A 21,289-nucleotide genomic window follows, 5' to 3' on the forward strand; every position below is an offset into this window, starting at 1 on the left:
CAGTGCGAAGCAATTTGAAAAATGCTTAGGTTTGTATTTCTCTTCCCTGTAGATAAATGGACCGCTTTCTTAAACCCACAGGCGTGCACTCAGTGCAGTCCGAGAGGTTTTCTAGAATCACCCTATGTATTTCTAATGTAGTGTCTTGGCCAGGCAGCAATGGTACTATTTAATTTATTTTTGAAAAACTGCACCTTTCTGTGGCAGAAACAAATTATTATGGTCTGATGGCAAATGATTGTGTAGATTTTAAAATTTAAAGTTCCGTGAGAAGAGTTAAAATCTGTGTGCTAGCAGGAAATGAAATGTGGTGTTGTGCACTGTATAACGGGCAAGCACGTGAGCTCTGCTTCAGCAACAAAAAGCACCTTGTAAATATACTGGTGGTTATATTTTTTTGATCCTGGCATGTTGGAATCTGCAGCATTTTACAGACACATAGTAGAAGTCTCAGCTGTAATTGAGAGGATTTTATCATCGCTATTTTGAGCTGGTCTATAGAAGCAGCAGGAGAAGGACTCCTTCCCAGTAAGGGCAGGATTTATGCATCCTTAATTTCTAAACATACATTTAATCTTTGCAAGGCAGTAATTTTGTTGGGCCTTATGTAAAGAACCAATATTTGGAATAAAGCAGTAGTATTTTTATGCTGCCTATAGCAATTCAGCCTGCTTCTTTCACAAATATTTATATGATAGAAAACCTGGCATGCACTAGAGAGTAAAAAAAAAAAAAAAAAACAGATCAAACTTTCCACGTGCTTGTTCCTGCGCTCCATTATTCAATCTGGGAAGTATGTCTGTCTGTGAAACTTTATTACAAAGGACTTCTACTATTTCAGGATTATTTTAAAAATTGCAGTCTTTTTAAGATCGTTAATTGGAAAAGATGGTTTATCTGTCTCGATGGGCATTGTATCATGGTATTTTGAGAATTAGAAGTTTGGTCATATGTTTAGTGTTAGAAGAAAGCTTCACTTGAGAAAGTATGGAGGTTTTTTGCTCTTGTTAAGGGAAGGGGGAACCCCTCTCTGGACAGGTTCATTGCACGTGACTCTTTATAGTTGTATTTATTTGATAATTTTCATTGAAAATTAATATGGCGTATGTGCTCTTTCTCCTTCAATATGCAATGCATATAGTTTTGAATTACAGTAGCCTGCATTTAATAGATTTTGTATAGAAAAATACTGTTGTAGATGGAGTATACTTTTAGATTTAAGAAAATTCCATGGGACATATAAAAATTGATGATTTCCTATTAGTCTAACAAATTTACTGTTATGCTTGTTAATCTTAAGCTTGCACAAAGAGCATTCTAATTATGCTTTTGAAAATAAATTCATTACACTCATATAATGGTAAATTTAAATAATGATCTAAAAAGAAAAAAGTTGGGGAAGCACCAGTGATTTTAATGTGTTTTAAAGTATTTTTCTGTTCTTTCAGCTGCCAGCTGAAATGGTGTGAAAGTCCATTCTTTGTTGGGTATTTGTGAAGTAGCAATGTCCTATTTGTGAATTAGCAATTATCAGAAACATTTATCTGTCTGTAACTTGTTGAAAAGAATTCTCCACTGAACTTCAAGCACTTTTCTAGGTATGCGTTGCCTGCATATAGGCATGTTGAAAAAAATTGCAAATATAATTGTATCAGCATACCCGTGTTGCTTCTCCCAAAGCCCTTATTTGTTAAAACACTGTTTCATCGTGCATTATCTTGTTGGAGTGCATTACATATAGTTCAGGTTTATACTGCTGTTTAACAGAAAATTAAATTGTATTTCTTATGACTATACTTCCTTCCCCTTTGTTTCTGCTCCCTCTCTCCCAAAATCTAATATAGAGAGCCACTTAAAATTCATTCAGTGGCCTCCATATGTAGTAGTGACTCTCTTGTTCCTTTTATAGATGTCTATTTTTTTTTTTTTTGGGAGGGGGGGAGGATGTCAAAAAGTTGGATTTTTTTTTCCCTTGTTTTTCTAAATATTGCTTACTGGGTACATATTTAGAGTTGTTAATTACAAGTAAAAGCACAGTTTTCAAATGTTGAGTATGGTTGGTGAAAGTGGTTAAGGTGGTTTCAAAGAAACTTATTTGAAGTCTTTGTATCTTTTTGCAGCAGGGAAAGGTGAAGGAGCAGCTGGGGTGTGGTGGGGGGTGCTGCTCTCCAGGCCCACCCAGTGTGTTTGCACTCTGTAAGGCCGGGAAGCACTTTCCAAAGAGCCCTGTGCTCTAGAGCAGCGAGATATGGCTGGAGAAGTGACGCCATTAAAAAAAAAAAAAAGAAGTGGATGCGTCAAGTCTGTCTTTCAGCATGAGAGTACAATTAATAGTTTGGTCAAATGACTACTTCGTAGGAGCAAAAGTTGTTTTGTAGTGCAACAAAATTATTCAATACATTGTATTGACCTCTGCTGCTTTGAGGCTGCTTCCTGGAGACTCCTAGCTCCCTTCCTCACAGCCTCCTTAAACACGATTTTTATGGGGATTTCTGTTGTTTTATTTATTTATTTTTTACCAGAGTGTGTATATTATCACTGACAAAGGTAGTTGGTGGGCATGTTTCTCCAGAGACAGCTGAGGTGCGCAGGAGGAAAGGGTAAGGGTTTGGTAATCCATATCCTTGTCACATAAAGGAAGGTCAAGAGGTGGTGTCAGTTAGGGTTGCCATAAAGTTGAGCTGAATCTGGAAGACATGGAGTGTGCCTGGCTTGCTATTCAGGGCAAAATTCTTGGGCCCAGTAGTCACTGCATTCCAGCCTTTGCTGGATCTTCTGATTTGAAGTGGGCACACCCAGCTTTGCAAAATTGCCTTCCTACCTGCTGTGGAAGGAAGTAAGGAGAGAGCCTGTGTGTGGCTTTCCTCCCCCCTGCCACTTCCCTGGAAGTATTTAGGAAACAGGCCAGGAGATATGCTGTGGTTGAAAAAAGAACCCTGGTAAAGGTTTTTTTGATGGAAGGGTGGGGAATTACTTTGGGGGAGGTGCAAAGCATTTAATAAGCTCAGGAGTAGATTCCTGACTTACTATTGAAACCTCAAGGGAATGCCAAAGGAATGCAGCATTTCTGCATTCAGACCCCTTGGTGTGGAAGAAGGCTATTGCAATATTTAAGGGTTTAAGTCACTTTATGCAAAAGTTAGAGGCGGCATTGTAATGATTTTGACTGCGAGTGGCGCTCTGCGAGGGAAGGCAGGGCACTGTTAGTCACATCCACTACTTAGATGAGTTTTCTCCTGAGGAAGTGGCAGTGCGGGAGGAGGATGGTGGCTGCCCATGGCGTACGTGGAACTTGTGGTGCGAGGCTTTGGGTACTACCTCGCGCAATCCAAGAGCAGCTGGTATCTCACAAGGCGATGTAGGCTGCAATCTGATTATTCAAATGGCCCTGATGTCACTTGTGCGTAATGAGGGGGGAGGGCAGGCGCTAACTCTGGGCACCTGGGGATGTGCTTGGCGCAGCCTCCCGGCCTGGCTTCCATGTCCAGGTGGGCTTCCCACCCAGACCTGATCTGCTCTGCCTGCTCCTGGGGCCCTCAGGTACCTAAAATGTTCACAAACACCTCTGTTGTGGTAACGATGAGATGTTTTTCCAGTTGGAAGGTTAATTATTTTTCTTCCCCACCTCGAGGGCTCTTTGTTGAGAATATAAATTCACTGTGTCTCTTCTGGGGGGTTTGTTTGGGAAGGGAGCAGAATTGGGTAACAGAGCTGCACCCTATAGGTAATGCTGCTCTATAGGGGGAGCAATGGACTGCCAGCTGGGCTTCACCTCTGATGCTGAGGTGTCCAAAGGCTGATTTAAGGAAAACAGTCCCCATGCCCCCATTGTGCGGCCACCTGTGTTCCAGGAGTGACCATTAGAGTGCAGCCACCTGTGTTCCAGGAGTGACCATTAGATGGGAACCGGATTGTGTTGCTAATTTTCAGTATAATGACGGCTTGTGTCCCACGTGCACAAGATGGTGGGAAATGGTTTTGTGAGGCTAAAGTATGCATGGTGCCTGCAATGGTCATAATTATTAAAAAAAAATAGTGGCATCGATTTTTAGTTTTGCTTCTGTGAATATTAAGTCGGTAGAAATATGCGCAAAGAAGACATGTTAGAAAATATGCCATTTCTTAGCTGTATTTGTTCTCTTTTCTGTGCGCAGACTTCGTGTTTTTGAGAGTGCAGGGCCAAAACTTCGCATAGCAATTTAAAGATTTTATTCTGTTTCTACATTTGTTTTTGCAGATGTGAACAGAGGAATTTTTTTTTTGTTTTAATCTTTGAAATTTTACAACTATAGCCAAAACACTAGTTGTGACTCTACAGACAATGAGTCATTATGACAAAACCAGATAATCTTCATCAACTGTGCTAACTGTTACATTGTGGGAAATTTAATTTTTATAGTTCCTCATGCTGTTTGATCATTAATTAAGAAAAAATCCCTTCTTGTTGCAGCTTTTAAAAATTAGCTGGAACACATGAAACACAGTTGTAAATGTGTGTCCTGAAAGGTTGGTCCTGTTCTCGTTTTGCTAACTTCCCTTTACAGAAGGTACCCTGAGAAATATACTTGTAGTGGACTTTAAATTGTGCATAGATACGGTAAATTTTAAAGGGTTGGAATAAAAAATAACATTTTGGAAGTGTAATTCAAAGGTAGTAAAAATATGATCAGGAAATGTTTAAGATTTTTTTTTTTTTTATTTCTCCCTTATTTTCCCTTCAAGCTTGGGGTAATAACATTTTCCACATTTTTGAGACCTTGAAGGTGGCATTTTTATAAAATGGGGCTATGTTCATTTCAGTCACTCTTTTAAGTGCAGAGCATAGGACTCTACAGTGCTGGAATCTTTTTATGGCTTCTGTCTAGCTACTGGGTGGACTTCAAATACTTAGTTTTGACCTGAAAAATTTTAAATGGCCTGAGAGATTTACCTACCTAACAGAAAATGTGATTCTTCCCATAATGCCTGTGAGAGAGGGACCCACACAGAATTAAAATACACCTAATATTTAGCCATGGACAGGGCTAGTCCTTCAGGGAACCTCACAGAAAAGATTCTTCTTTCCTTAAACCTGTTCCTCTCCTTAGGGTCATCTTATAGTATTTTATTGTCCTAGGATTTTGGTGAAAAGTACATAGTGGCATGGACCAGAGTTAAAGACTCCCTTTCTTCTGGTGAGTTCACCCTTATGTGAGCCCAGTGAGATAGGCACAGGACAACATTGATGTAGGGCCTTTTTTCTTGTCATTTAAGAGTAAAATTTATTATTGGAATTTGATTATTCAGAATCATTAAATGGATAGAGAGCACCTGCAAAAAATGGAATGCTCTAAGTATGGATGACAACTTCATGCTTTGTATATAGAGGGGGATGGATTAGAAAGTTTGAATAGGTTTGATACATTTAGCAATATCAAAGTGCTTTATGTAGTTCTAGAGTGCTTCAAGACCAATATATTTTAATGCACTTTTATTTTCATATGCAAAATGTCTATCTTCATATCAGTCCATTCTTCATCTCTAATGATGCAGAATATAGAACTATGGAAAGTTATAAACTAATTACTGTTGAAAGCTCAGATAAAACCATAACTTTCCCTTATTTTGTCTAGAAACAGGGTGGAATCAAATACTTGAGCATTATTTTATAGCTTTAGTCTGAGGCTTCCATACTTTTTCCTTTATTTTTTTTTTTCTGGCATGTCAAATGTAGGCACTTGAATTCCTTTTCACCCGGCGTCTTTGGTGGGTGAGTGTTACCTCTGCTGTCCAAATGAGGAAAATATCTTGAATGTGTTATTCAAAAATCTCCTCGTGTGCCTGTGTTGGGGGTGTGCTGGGGAGACCAGTTAGCCCAGTGCTTACTGGTGCTGCCCAGCCTCTCTGGGCATGTCTGTCCATCTGGATACTTCAGTGACAGTTGTTCCTTGTCATCAACTAGAATATCTGATTTGGCTTTGAAAAATTTCTGTGTGGGAGCGGGAGCAAGAGCTCCTGTGTTTTTGTGGTAAGTATTAAAAAAGTTGTAATTTTGTATTATCTCCTGGTTTTGCTTCTTTCCAGATCTGCAATATTGGTTTGCGAGTGTATTTTCAAAGATGGATATATTTAACAGAGAAGAAAATCTTGATATATGTTGTGGGATACTTAGCAAATGAAGTGTAGTACCCTAATATTGACCCTAGTAAACCTTAGAATACTGTATGTGTAATGGCAGTAAAAGAGTGGTGCCAAAAAACATAGTTTTCCAATTTTTTTCTGCCAGTGAATTGAAATTTCAAAATGAAAAATTACAATATTAATTGTGATTTTGTTGACATATATTATTGTGACAGCTGGCACAAGAGGAACTTATAGTATAAAATGTCTCCTGTTCAACACAGCCTGAGCAGCCACGTGCTTCCCCTATAGCCTGCCACTTCATGGTGCAGGGGAATCAGCATCTACTCAAACTGTCCTTTTGCAGGTCTGAATGAAGGGAAAACTGCCACTAACATGCAAAATGAGGTATTCTGTGCTTTCAATTAAGTTAAAATTTGGATAAGATCACAGATAATGAGTCCAAGAGGGATCTGACTCTTCTTGGGTATGGGACTAAGTACAGAAATGAAACTGTCTTGAGATAGAGGATCTTCAGCTGGGAAGAGCTTTACTCCATTTTAAATTTTTTAGTGTCTTGATTATCTTGTGACTGTAGCCTCTGCATTATTTCTCACCAATCAGTAGTTTCTAAGAGAATGTGTACGTATATGTGTGTCTCTTGTGTGTGTGTGTATGTATATATATATATATATATATATATATATATATCCACATATGCATTTTAAAAGATTGTATTACCATAAAATAATTTGCAGTTTAAGAAGGGACCAGCTAAAAATATCTGGAGAATTTATAAAAATAGTAAGCTTGGGGGTTTTTTTGGGTTGCTTTTTTTTTTCCCTAGTACCAATACCCTTGAACACAACTGGAGCTGAATGTTCACTTTTGAAAGATTAACTTTCATGCTCAGCTGAACTTTAGGAATGTTATTTTAAAATATGTAGTCTACACCATGTGTCTAATAGATTTTTCCTCTTTGAACATAGAAATGCTTTATTGTTTTGGTAAATTGTTTTTTAATTTTTAAATGTTAAATGTGCATGTTCTGTATGTTTTCCCTCAAAAATGGAGCTCATTTCACCTTAATGGAGCCTTAAAAATTGTAGTGCAGAAATCAGACTTTCCAATAAAGGGAACTCCAGTGTGTGTGAACAAAAATTTCTGTTGGAAAAAATAATAAGCTTAAGTTATTAGTTGGGTTTGCAGTTACTTATTTTCCTGAAATTTCATATTAAAGAGCAGTCAGAGATGGAGTAAAAAAAGCTTGTTGGGCTTGGATTTGGAATTATTCATTAAACACCTAGCATGCATCGATCAGGGCTGGGTTCTAATTTTCTAGGAATAATCAGGGCAGGAGGGCTGGCCATGAGCAAGAGGAGGGGTGAGGGAATCCCTGCTCGGGTGAGCTGTGCTGTGCAGGTGCTCCACACAGCTTTCATCCCAGGGCCTGATCCTGCACTCCCTCTGCCCCCTCTCCCCTGGCATCAGAGGGAATCCTGAATCCCGAGGGTGCGGTGGGGACACTCTTGGGGAAACACAGTTGACAAAATCTCTCTAGCTTTGATAGGGAAAATGCATAAATCTAGCAAAGGCAAAAGACACCAGTTGTTTCTTTGTTTGGCTTTTTTTAAACAGTAGTTTTAAAGCAGTTCTAGAACAGATAATCCAGGAATTTATTTTTGGTGATAGAGTGGATGATTTGGTTTATGCGCATTGGGGAAATTCTTTATGATGGTGGCTTCCTGGTTATCATGGAAGAATAGTTCAATTTTTCCTCCTACATCTAAAATAAAAATTTCAAAGGAGAGTCTCTTTAGGACAGTGCTTGGAAAACATAATTTGTGGGATGCTAGAGGAATTTAGGTAGCAGTTTAATCCATGACAATACATTTTACTTATAATGTAAACCTTTTTTTAAATATGAATTCTGATATACATGCTTTAAATGATTTTTCTGGTGCAAGTTTGCAAGTAATGGCTAGGGAAAAAAATTCTCTACCTTGGACTATTGCACCTAATTTAGAAATTATTTTTCGAATGACTTTGCAAACTGTACACCAGCTTGCACAGGCTCCCCTCACCACTGAACTACTGGTTTGTTAGAGTTATGTACTTCTGTGCTGTAGAGAGCACAGGGGTTTTTCCTACCAAGGCAACAGGATTTCTGAATGAACCACATCTTTCTTCATGAAAACCAGCGCTCTGGTGTACAGAGGGAGCTGTTCACCAGGGTCAGGCGAGAGGGATTTGATGCTAAGTGTCTCTTAGCAGTATCGATCACAGTGGGTGCTGGTGCTGATCAGCAGCAAGAGCTCTCACATGGTGAGGTTTGTGTTAATAAGAGCTCAATTATTTAAACGACTTCTAGGTGGTGGTGGGCAGCAGCCTAACTTGGTGTTATGCTAACCAAAAGTGTTAAAAACTGCCACTGCTAATCAGGAGGCACTACTATTGACCCAAGAGAAGTGCTGCAGTATCTCAGTACTTGTTTGTTACCTGATTGTATGAGTTTTCTACCTGCACAGGAAATTTTAACATAGGATGAGAAATAATTGAGAAATGGGCAGCTCTTATTGTTGATTAAAAAAAAAAATGCTGTGCAGTCATTACTAAATTTCTTTTCAGAGTTTAATTCTGGAACTCAGTAGGAGGGGTGTAAAATTGTTCTTGTACTAGTTCATTTGAAGATCCATCAGAATGCTTATTCTGCTAAAATACTTAAAAAAAAAAAACCACCCCCTAAAGCAACCAAACACCCCACATTGTTGTAATAGTCAAAAAGTAGAGGATTTTTTTTTTATTAAACACTAAGATTTTTTCCTCAGTGATGGTCTGAGTCCTAATAGCAAATGGTGAGTTCCTGTTCTGTTTGATGCCATGCTCAGGGTTGCTGCTTATTGTATTTATTTAGATTGTATTATATACCTCTATTTAGAAATTTTCTTTTTTTCTCCTGTCATGCACTTGAGAGAGGATTTTTATAAATGTGATTTCTATCCATTCTTTTGCACTAGCTAGTCTTAAACAAGAAGTGATTGTTGACATGTAAATATGTCCCAAATTCTGCATTTAACATAGAATGGTAAGCTTTAGATAAAAGTTGTGTATGCACCCTTTGTACAACTGGGCTTTATGACAGTTGTTCAATTGAACTCAAAGCACTAACAGAATTGTGTTTAACCTATTTATAGTTAAAGCTACCATTTTTTTTCTTGAAAGTAGTCTTGGGAAAACAGTTTGAAGACTTGTCATTAACTGAAGTCTTGAAATTATAAGGATTGCTCTACCTTTGTGTTTGACTAGCTTCACTAAAATCACAGAATTTGATTCACTGGCCGCAGTTGGGTTTTGCCTGCCTCCGTGGCAAATAATAAGCTTATGTGTATTGCTTTTCTTCGTGGCCCTTGGGCTCACGTCACCTGATCCACAGAGTTCACCCAGAATGACTGTTACTGGTTTTGCACACGCTAAGCTCAGCATCTTAACGTGAAACTGAGACTTCTGTTCAGATCCAGCACCACACATGTGGTTATTTGAATCTCCCACTGTATAGCAGTGCTGGGTTTTGTGCTGGAACACTTCAAAAAATAGTTTTTCAAATGAAAGCTGAAGTTAAGATTAACTTTTTAAGCTAGAGAAGGCTGGTGGAAATCACATGTGATTTTTGTATTCCAGAAAGCCTCTCTTTGACATAGTTCTCACTTGTGTCACCAGATGTATTATTATGGGTGGCACCTTTGGGGAAAAAAGGGCAGCAAAAGGAAAAAAAAAAAAAAAAAGGGCAAAGCATGGAAAGGTCTGTCCAAAACATAATCATGTTTTACCATGATGGAAGCCTGCAAATTCCAAGGGAACAAATGGCATTAGAGCAGTGATAGTTTTCTGGAGGTGGCTGTGGTGTGTCACTTACCTGTTGAGCCTGGGGCAAGAGAAGGAGAGCTTGGCCAGGTTTGTGGGGCTGAGGAGGTGTTCTGATCTCTTTTCCCTCTAACATTCAGCCCCGTGAACTTCCCTTGCTCTCCGTATAACCTGTACGTGGTGGTGAAGTGTTGACGTGTGTCTTTGAGGTTTAGGGGAGGAGGGAGTGATTGCTTTGTTTTGGGGCTTTTGGTAGCTTCAGTTGTGGTTGTTACTGGTAGTTTTGTCTCATTGCGTAGTCCAGCTCTAGGCATGAATCTGGTGCCAGCATCGTTTGAAATAAGCTGAATTTTTGGGGGATAATGGGAGTAAAGAAGACACACAAACAGTAGTGCTAGGAAAAAGTGATTAGTAACCCCCCAAAGAAGGATGACTTATATCTGTGGTTAAATACAACACCACAATCTTCCTTAAGCTTTTTTTTTTTTTTTTTAATTTGCTGTTTTAACTTTCTCCAGGTCTTTAAAAAAATGTTCTTAAATCCTCAGTTGTTGGGAATATCTATATCCAGGTGGAATGGCTGAATTTAGGAGCTTTGGCAGGCATATTTAAACTATGCTAAACTGTGCTCTCAGGTAAAAGCAGCTCCATCTGTTTGTGGGGGCAAGTACCACCTAATTTAGGTATCTCTGTTTATGAATCAGTACCATATGATTGTAAAAATAAGATGGTAATTACTGTCTTGTGTGATAATAAGCTTGTACATCTGTATACAAACTAAATTCAAATTAATTGTCTGCTAAATAATTTATTAAATGTGGTCAGAATTATCATCTTCATTCGTATGAACTTTGCTCATAATCTTGATTTAAATACCCAACAAAATGCCATGTCTTTGAAAACTGCAGCTTACCAAATGCAAATAATCTTGACATTAATGATGATTAACTTATAAATTATACTTATGATTTAACTGGTTAGCTGAAGCATGATATAAGCCTTTTCTCTTTAAAAGTAACTAATCCAAAATTACAATTTTGCTTAGTTTAATGTGAAGTGAACTAAAACAATGTCAATATTAAATGCTGTGTAAAGAGTGTACTTTCCAGTGCAGAAATGTAAACTCTTATTTTTTGTTCTCTGGTCCTGGCAGTGTATTCAAATCTACAATGACAGTGAAAAAATCAGTCTGTGATATTCATCCTCAAAACCTGGTGCTATAGCCTGTTTTCTGTGAAAAAGAAATTAAAAATAATGAAATTATTTACAAGGTGGTAGTATTACCCTATAATTGCTCTGCATACCACTACCTAAAGTCAGGGTAGATTTTTTTTTAATAGTATTACTAATGTGGGGGAAATTATTATATATTAACTGTAAAGGTTGCTAAAGAAAATATACTTACACCTTTTATATACAAGCATTTTTTCAGAATAACTTCCCTTTGAAATGAATTGTAGAATTGAAATGTTGCATAATTTAAAGTCAGTGAACAATTGAATTGTAGTTGTTGACTTTTCCAGTTGAACAGAAAGAAATGATACTCTAAGGCTTTAATCAAGCCCTGGTATGAAAGCTCAGGGATTGCTTTCATATATTATACTATGTAAGCCTGTGTGCACTAGTCAAAGCTGCTATGACAAAAGCGCAGAAGATTGTTTTGGTAATTCTTAAAAATGAACTTTAATGCAAGATATAATTAATAGCATTTCTATTAAGTCAATATAAAATATTGTAAGGGACTCTTTACACACAATCTGTGATGCTTTAACTATGACAGTACAAATTATTTACTGTGCATGATTATTTACTAGTGTAGATATACCTACCCTGACCAAACCTTTGCTTAAAAAAAAAAAGGAAAAAAAAGATAAATTTGCATAGCTATTACTGCATAAATTCAACTTCTTAAACCATTTCAATTAGAAAGTTAATTTTTTTCAGTAACCAGTCTTTAGATCACACCTTAATGTAAAAAATATTGCTTATGTGTGCAAGGTATGTCTCTTTAGTTCATGTACCAGCTGAAGAATGGCACATTCTATACTTCAAGGGTATAAAATTTTTTGATGGGAGACTGTGCAGGTCTTCTAAATAGCATGTTACATTCTTCTGAAAGTACAGCTATGAAATAATTTCATTTGGTGCTCTTCTCTCCACAAAAATTTTTGTGCAAGTGAATAGCATTGTTGGAGGAGAATTCTTCAGAGAAAATTATTTAAAAAATGAAAATAATGTTTGAAAGCCATACACCAAATTTCTTTCTCTTTGCAAGTAACAAGCAATAGAAGTAAGAAGTAACAGAAATATAGAAGAAACAATGGCATTTAAAAAAGAAATTTCTGCGTCTATTGACATGCAGCATAAAAATAAGTCAAGCAGCAGTCATCACTCTTGATGACTTGGGTTTTGACAGGGCAAGAGAAAGGAAGGGAAGCTGTTTGGTGATAGTACAAACCCTACAGGTTCTAGCACTCCTCTGGTGAAGGTGTTGCATCTCATCTGATTTAGATCACTTAATCAGTTTAAGGCCACGTGGCATTGCCATTAGTAAGGGACAGCACTTGAGTGCTCTTCTTGTTGGTATTCCATTAGTTCAACAAAGTGTGCTAGTGAAATGATGACTAGAGCATCAAAGTGAGAACTGGTGTCTGTGCAGTCTTGGCTACAGCATGTTTCAATTTATACTTTAAAAGTTTGTTTTAAACTTGTGTTAATAAGGCTTATTGTACTGAAGCTATTGAGACAGAAGAACTTATTTTAAAGATAACAGGAAATGTGCAGTAAACTTGACATTTCTGATGTAAAGCTGGTGGAGTATTCTACTTTTTTCTGTTGGTGTGGTTTAGAAGATTTAAAAAAAATAGTTTGTCTTTCCAGTACTTTTAAAATTTGTCTTGATTTGCCTTGAGATTGAAAGGTAGAAATTATTTTTAATTAAAAAAAAAAAAAGAGTTTTGTCATGTGAGCAAATTACCTGCAGGTCATTGTTAGGATTTGCTGGAACATCAGATGATAAGCATAGTATCTTTCAAATGCTCAATTATCATGTCAGTCTAAGCTGTCCTCTTGCAAAATTTATTAATATGTCTATCTCTGAAAAACAGTAATAAAAATGGAAGTTTCAGCCAGTACGATGCAGAGGGAAAGCCACGCATGCATGTGCACATATGCACTCTGAATACTTTGAGTTGCTCTAAACACTGGAAAGAGCCTGAAATCTGTGGCTGTACGCTTGGAAGTGTTGATTTGCTCTATGCATTTGTTAATTTTACTTTTAGTTTATTTTGTTCTTTTAAGCACTAGGACTACTAATATTTTTAGATATTATCATATATACAGTTGCCTAAATGAAGTAGTTTGCCCTTGTTGCTATCCTTTTATATCGTGGAAGAGACTTGAAAATGTCAGGGAGCCAGTATGGTAGCTGAAGTTCATATATACACTTAAAACCAGACTAAAAAGATATTTCACTTATTCTAGTTATAGGTTATATGCTTTTTGAAATTAGATGTTGTTTTCAGCATCATGAGTGTTTGTGTTTCCATTTTCTAGACCCAACTGGAATCTTCGCTTACTGAGATCCTTTTTTAGGAATTGGATATTAATTTGTCAGTTTTAGTAGAGTAGCCCAAGAGGGGCAGTGAACAGGCTTTTCTTTAAAAATTGCACGTGTGGAGTGAAACAGCAAGGTGGTGGTGAAGTGGGATGAGTCCCTGAACTACCCTAATGCTATGCTCAGTTTAAGTTCTGAAATAGTTTGTTCCCTACCTGAATGTTTTAAATCTGATATTTGATAGCAAAGGGAAAAAAAAAAGTAGCAAATGCTGAGATTGTGTAACAGAGGTATTGGAATTAAATGTTATAAGTGTATAGGAGAAGCAAATCTTGCTATTCTGTTTCCCCTCCACTCCCTTCCCCCCTCCCCACTACAACTGAATTTGTTTAATTTGGAGCATACAGTGAACTCAAATTGAGTATGAACAACTGTAGTTTCACTTAAGTGTGACCTGAAAGAGACCAAAATAGGTTGGACTCCCTGTCTATCGCTGTGGTGTAAGGAATCTGGGAAGCATTTCCGATGTTCTCTGCACACACGGGCTCGTGGTTGAGCAGTTGGTCCAGCAGCATGGTGGCTACTGAATTTGTCTACAAGTGCTGCTAGTTTTATTTGGATATTTCAGTCTGAGAAGGGTGAATCACTGAGTTATTGTTAGATGAGTTCTAATCTGGTGCCATACCTCCCATACCAAAAAAAAAGTTGCCAAAATTTTACATAGTATGTGCTATGTGTTACTTATTTCCATTGGATTTCTAACTGATTTGCAAATTCTTGCCAAGTAAGAGATGGTAGTAGGGAAGACATGCAAAATAAAAACAGTGTGAGGCTTTATCCAGCAGCTACTTAGAACAAAGTATCTTGTTGGCTTTTTAATTATGGGAATCCTGGTACCTTTTTTTTGCTTCAGAAATTACTCTGAGGTATCCTTCACCATTTCTTTTTGCTGCTTGAGTTCTTTAAAGGGAGCTGAATTCTCTGGAAATTATTAAAAACAAACAAACAAAAAAAACCTGCTGCTGCCTAGCCCTTATGTGTCCACATACTGCAGGGAAACCCTATGCAAATTTCAGTCTGGGGCTGCTTCTTACAGCTGATGTAGATTTTCATAGCTAGCTCATAATGGAAGTAGTGACTGCTTCAAGTAGCAGGGCCCTGGGGGCACAAGGAAAACAGGTGATGGGAGAGAAGAAGCCTTTGGCTATTTTGGTGGCTGAAGAAAATGAGGGCTGGGGAGAAGAAAGATAAAAGCTGAGCACAGTGTTCCATTAAGAATATTAAGTAAACAAAATATTTTTGCATGCTTAGAAGTCCTTTTGCTTTTAAAGGTGTTTATTTTCAATTTTTTATGCACCCCATGGCTGTTTTCACTTTTATCCACATCCCAGTCAGTTGCAAGTTAGTTGTGAGAGAATAGTTAGTTGCCAGGTGGTGAGAGAATAAATGACAAATGATCATAGCTTTAAAAAGTTTGGTCAACAAAATCAGCTCCCTAGTACAGTTATTTAAGGAATAGAGACCCCTGTTCAGAGGAGGAGGGAAAGAGAGAAAGCGGCATTTAGAAAAAACAACATACACCCTCACACCAAAAAGAGGGGGAGGAACCAAGCACAGAATCAACCCAACCATAAATGGCATAAGCCACAAAGATAGGCCCATTTTTCTAAAGGGCACTAGAAGTTCCCATTAGATTTAAAGCACCGTTTAGTTCTTGACTAAAAAAAAAAATCTTAACAGCCTCTTCTGAAAAATAAAAGTTGTTTTTTTTTTTTTTTTAATGAAAAATTCCACATTAGTATGGTAGTGGCAGAATTGTCAGAATTTTCTTTTTAAAATGCCTTTATAGCCCACTTGAGGGAATTCACAAATAATGAATATAAGCTTTTAGTTTAATTAGTGATGCGAAGAATTGTTGGGCTAAAATCCAAAAGCAGATGATAACAGGTGAGAGCCTGCTATCTGGGTAATCCACACAAAGGCAAGAACTACAGCTGAGCTTGTGCCGTTTGATTTGCCCGTTTTGCATGATGTGACCTGGACGTGCCCATATAAATCTTCTGGCTGTACTTGTGGAGCTATCAGTCCATTCACAAAGGTGCAGAGTCTTTGGAAGTTTTGGAGCTACACCTGCAAGGAGGGCGCAGCCTGGAGCCGCTCGGTGGGCTGGTGGCTTTGGGCACGGAGCTGCATGGCTGTGCTGGCCCCGTTCGCGGCTTTCTGATGGCTCGCCCTGGGGAGAGGGAGTAAACAAACCCCATGTTTTGCAGGCACTGGTAAGAAATTTGATCATCAGCACAGAGGGATCTGTGAGGTAATCCAAGAGTCATATTTTCATTCTGAATGCTGAGATAATGTACCTCTCCAAAGCGGCTGCTTTGCTGGGTTGTACATGCAAGATGAAAGGGGAAAAGTGTAGTTAGGAGCCAACTATTATGTCTTGCATGAGCTTTGAGAAAAAAATTTCTTTGTCTCAATTTTATGGAAAATCTTTATTCTGAGTGGTAGTACAGACTGCTTTTAAATCTGGGTCTGGGATTAAGTGAGTCAACACAAAGAGAAGTATTGCTGCATTTTGCCTGTGGCTTAGCCAAGTTATGTCTGCTTGAATTGATGAATTGGGTCTGAAATTGGAGCAATAACATTTCCTCTTCAAGTATTGTACTGACCAGATCAGTGTGTAGAAATAAAAAGTGGTGATGTTTCTTAACAAGTCAGTATCTGAAACCCTTCTCCTTTCTTCTTCTAGGTAAGTTGAAGATGAATTGGCTGTTTCACAAGCCAATGGCTTGATTTGACAAAATGTAGTAATGATGCCATCGGGGTGCCTTGTAATATATACTAGAAATTAAATACCTTTTAATATAAGTGATATAAACACCTCTGTTTATCAGTTAACTGAACCTGAGTTCACTTTTGAAAGAAATTCAGAATACCTTCATTTTACGTAGGTAGTGTGATCATTTGGTTTTGCATTTATCAGAACTACTTTTTAGGAAAAAGCACATTGCGCTATATAGCTGCATGAGTATATGCATACATAATTTTATAGATAAAAATGGCTTAGAATGTCCATTCAATAAGCTTTATTTAAATGGACTTACTGCTGTTTGTGAAGTACTTTCAGGAATGAAATGTGAAAAATTTAGAGTGAAAAGATTGCTTAAGTCCGAGAAATTTCAGTGTGAAGAGGGGGGCAGGCAGAGACTGCAGCATCTCTGGCAGGACAAGCCACTCCAGTGGCTCAGTCTGTATCATTACCTCCATTTACCATGAAGAAAATAATGACAATTCCCCCTCCCACACCCTATAACCAGAAAACTACTGCTTTTTCCCTCAACCACACTGATCTGAATTGAGAGTCAAGGATTATTCTTTTGTCCTGTAAACTTGGCTTTTTTTTTTTTTTTTTCTTCCCACTAGAAGAGCATTAGAAACACTGATTCACTCTGTTGTGCCCAAGAATCAGCTACTTGAAGCGACCCGAGGGGGAGAAACTAATGAACTCTCTGTGGGGGTAGCTTTTGTGTGGGATTTTCCCTGCCTGTTTTTATTTTGCTGGCTGCAGAGTAAACAATAAGACACCTCTTTTCCTTCCCCTATAAATTTGGTTGATTACCAGCAGTTTTCCATTTGGCTAGGAGAGTTGCTAACTTTGTTACTATGGCTGTTCCTGTCAGGACTTTTCATACAGAACTGATTTCTTACCGTATGGCGTTACCCACACTCCATAGAAGGTTTTTTGCTGTGTGGTGTTTTTTTAACATTTCATCTCCAGCTGTCTATGTTCAGTTTGGGTTGTCAGTGAAGTAAGGCTGAGAACTGACAATTTTTGTCTTTGTGCCGTTCTTTGGAGCTCAGGGAGAAGAGGAGCTGTTTTGGTGAGTGGGTTTGCAGTGGCGTCACGTGTAGCTGTCAGAGCTGGGGCACCACAAGCTGGGAAGCAGCGCTGGGGGGTTACCAGCACTCGGTGCTGGTGGGTATTGGCATACTCTGCCCCTGTGGTGTGACCTGCCAAAACTTTTTCCAGGTAACCAGCATGGCAGTACAGACCTAGAATGCAGGAAATGAACAAGCATTTACTCTTTGCATGTTCTTAAGAGTGGCAAAGGTAGACCATTTGCTTTCTATCCCATAGGTATTGAGTTCAAACAGTTGAATGGACTAAGATTGTCAATGTTCATTTGATCTGCTTTCAAACATGTTTAAGTCTTTTTCCATAGGTTCTTGTTTAAAAGGAGTACGTTTGTGCTCTGTGGGTTTAAGGCATTAATGTTGTGTGTAGTTCATATGGCTGCTGAAATAAGAGACTATTAAGTGGTGTTATGGTTGAGAAATGGAAATTAAGGAGCAGGAGGCAGCATGTCTTTTGAGGGGGGGAGGGAGGATGGCGAGAAGGTGTCTGGTGACAGTGTAGGTACAACCATGTTGAAGTGCAGTCACTTTGATACTTACATTTGTTTCCCTCTGAAATTTGTTTCCTTCTGTAAAATTTTGACACGTCTATGAGATTAAAAAAAAAACAAAACTGAGACTCTGAGCAAAAGCATGATACTTTGTTGTTCTTTGCTTTTTAATTGTCTATCTTCTCTTATTTAAAATTATTTTCCCCTACAGGGAGGTGCAATCTGATTTTACTTTGCTAAGTGTCATATAAAGCATAGAGTGAGATTGTATTAGTGAAAGTGTATAGTGAGACTTAATACAGGGATGCAAAAATAGATAATTTTGACACCCTTTTAACTAAAGGGGAATTTGATCTATTGAAGAAAAAAATCCTGGTGTATCTATTGAGGGCAGAGAGAGAATGAAAGGGTGTATGTAAAAGAAGAGAAGAAGAAAAGCCACAATTTCAGCATTTTCTTTCTCCCACCACCCTCTTCCTAAGACATATTTAGCATTGTTTCATATGTGTGGAGGGTTCTTGTGGGTTGGGAGCACTGGGTGTCCCTGTGCATGTTTGTTCTGTGCATTGATGCAAGAGAGGTGACCCCTTCAGAGATCACTAAAATGGCTTTTAGTAAATTATCCATCTTTATGGCACTTTGCCCTTTCTAACTCTGCACACACGTGTAGCACAAATATGCTGCTTGCCTGGTGAGCACAATGGTGGCTGCTTGTTTCAGTTGCTTTCAGTATTGCAGAGATATTTATGTCCCCCAAATACAAAGCTCCAGAAGAAATATGTTGGCATATGGTCGTCAGCAGTGGCTTAAAGTAACTGAATCCTGTTACCTGGATAGTACCTGAAAAGAAGAATCAGAATGTGTGCAATTCCTCTTGAGGAAAGTAAATTATTGCCAAACAATTGCTTTTGGACTAAGCTTGTACAGAAACCAGAGAAGTCTCCTTTCTTCTTACCCAAAACACTTTTTATTTGGTACCTTTGGAAAAGAGAAATGAGTGGGAATACCTGTTCACATGCTGTGAACATAAGTAGTTTTCCAAAACTTTAGTATGATACAGAGCACAAACCTAATTTGCCCAGACTTTTTTTTTTTCAGTTGACATCTATTTGCAATACCTATTTAGAATGGGGGAAATGAATTAAGAAATCTGCTTGAACTGGAAAAAGTGCATATGCAAGACTTATGTGAGTCACATTGAGAGGTGCTGGCAGGGTTTTACTAAGAATTTAAGACTAGATGGGCTAAATATTAAATGAAACTACTGTAATAAAATACCTTCATGGGATGAGAAAGGACTGTTTTCTGTTATACCCACTTGGTGTGAGTGCAAGTAGTCATAAAGTAACAAAATAACAAAATTTGAGATTATTTCAAAGCAGAACATAACAAAACCCTCTGTAGGGTTCTGCTGCCTGAGATAAAAAAGCTCTAGGATCTTTGCATATTCCTACCTCGCTGAAGAAAGCAGGTCATGAGGAAGATGGAAAGTACCCTGAAAGAGCTAACTGCCTGAGATGGGAGTGTATTTCCAGGAAGATACTCTATACTTTTCTCTTCCTTTTCCCACCTATTGTGTGGAGTTTTGACCCTGTGCTAAAGAGTGTTTGCCGAAGTCAGAACACATCCTCGTGGAAGCTGCTGCTGCTCTGTTAAAATCAGTCAGGATTTGTCAGCTTCGTCTCCTACCCTTTGCTACATTTTGCATTTGGTTTGGGATTTTTCTTGAGGCGTTTGAGAGCTGGTTTTCTGCGGGCTCACACGCAAGCAGTAGAGCGAGTGCCTGCGAAATGACTCGAATCACTCGGGCTGCCCTGCCCGGGAGAAAGCGGGAGGAGCGATCTCCAGCGGGAGCTGGGTCCGCGAGTCCCGGCAGCACGTGGGAGATGGTCGCGCTCTGCTCGCTGCTGGTTCTGCTCCTGCGAACACAAAACCAGCTGGGGCATTTCCAGCTGTCCTTCCTGTGTGCAGAGGGGGAAAGAGGTACAAGCTCTGTGGACTTGTAGGCATTCTTAAGGAGTATATTAGGACTTCTTAGACGGGGGCTAATAGCAAATGGAATAGCAAAATCTCCGATGTGTCCGTGATCTCCTGTGCTGGTTCTGTGTGATTCCTCTCTTGGCCATGCAAAGCTTTATTCAGTTATATTTTTTCCCCATGGCTAATTGCGATACAGAAATAATGAAAAAAAAAATTCACATGCATCAGTAAACACCAGATTTCAAATTTGTGCACTAGGTGACAAGTTAAAATTACTTGCAGCCAAGAAACTGATGAAGGTACAAATAGCTCCAAACGAAATGGTGTTTTTAGAGCTACTCTTGTACTTTTGAAGTGGCCTTTCATTTTTGTACAATAGGTGTCTCACTATTGCCATAAATTGAGGTGCACAACAGGACTGTACCTGTTTTGTACTTAGCTTACCATTTTCTTTTGCTGTTTGTGAATGTGGCAGGGGAACTAGTAATTTTAAGGTGGCATTTCTTCCTTGCTCATCTCCTTTCGTTGTTCTTTTCAGAATGATCAGGTTATTTCTGTGCTATAAATGTTAGCTGGCTAAAGTTTTAAATTGTATCAAACCTTTTCAGTCACTTGAAGTCATAAGGGGAAGAAAAAAACCCAGTACCAAACCTTGTGCTAGTCCTCAGCATTAGATGATTAAAAGCACAGATTACATTTTTTTGGTTCATCTTTCAGGTGTTGAGCAGTAGAGAAGATATGTAGGTTTTCCTTCTGAAATGAAATGTGAGCGGGTAGTTTTGTAAAACTCATATAAGTGTTTCTGGAAAGGACTTCCTCCCCTCCAGCCCCCTTCTGAACAGTGGATATACCCTGTTCAGTGAGAGCATTGGTGGCCACACTTGGGTGTGGGGCTGGGGTGAGACCTGCTATTGGTATGGGGGTTGTTGGGCTCGGATTCTTCTGTGAATGGCACTATGGAACTCATGAATTTTAAATCTGAATCCACAACTGCGAGAGAGTAATGGCACAACACGATTTGAAGCACATTGAATAGTGTATTGGCTGCCAATTTTGTGGTTTGGGGTTTTGCTGTATTAAAATTTCCCAGTATTTTTAATATGTATGAATTGTATGAACATCTCCTTTTATGTTCTACCTCAGGACCCAGATTCCAAGTTTCAGGTTGCTGTGTGAGATTATTTTGCTGTTTCAGAGCAGTATATCACTACTTTAGGGTGACTGTTTTTCAGCAGTATCACTAGCTGAGATGATGGTCTAAGGGAAACTTTGTAGGCTTCGAGGAAATTTTCTGCTCTCCCTATTACAGTGAAGCTGCTCCTGACTTTCCCTGCTTTATCGAAAATGAAACCTTGACAGGGCTGTGTGTGGTTTGGGTTTTCGTTCT

At 38.5% G+C, this 21,289-nt stretch overlaps 1 protein-coding gene across 3 annotated transcripts in view; it reads left to right on the forward strand.

The window, feature by feature from the left end:
- The window catches only part of IGF2BP3 (insulin like growth factor 2 mRNA binding protein 3), a 110,984-nt gene that overhangs the window by 2,450 nt on the left and 87,245 nt on the right, over positions 1-21,289 (forward strand). The window lies entirely within an intron of this gene.

Source organism: Anomalospiza imberbis, chromosome 1 (genome assembly GCF_031753505.1).
Source record: "Anomalospiza imberbis isolate Cuckoo-Finch-1a 21T00152 chromosome 1, ASM3175350v1, whole genome shotgun sequence".
Classification (NCBI taxonomy): Eukaryota; Metazoa; Chordata; class Aves; order Passeriformes; family Viduidae; genus Anomalospiza; species Anomalospiza imberbis.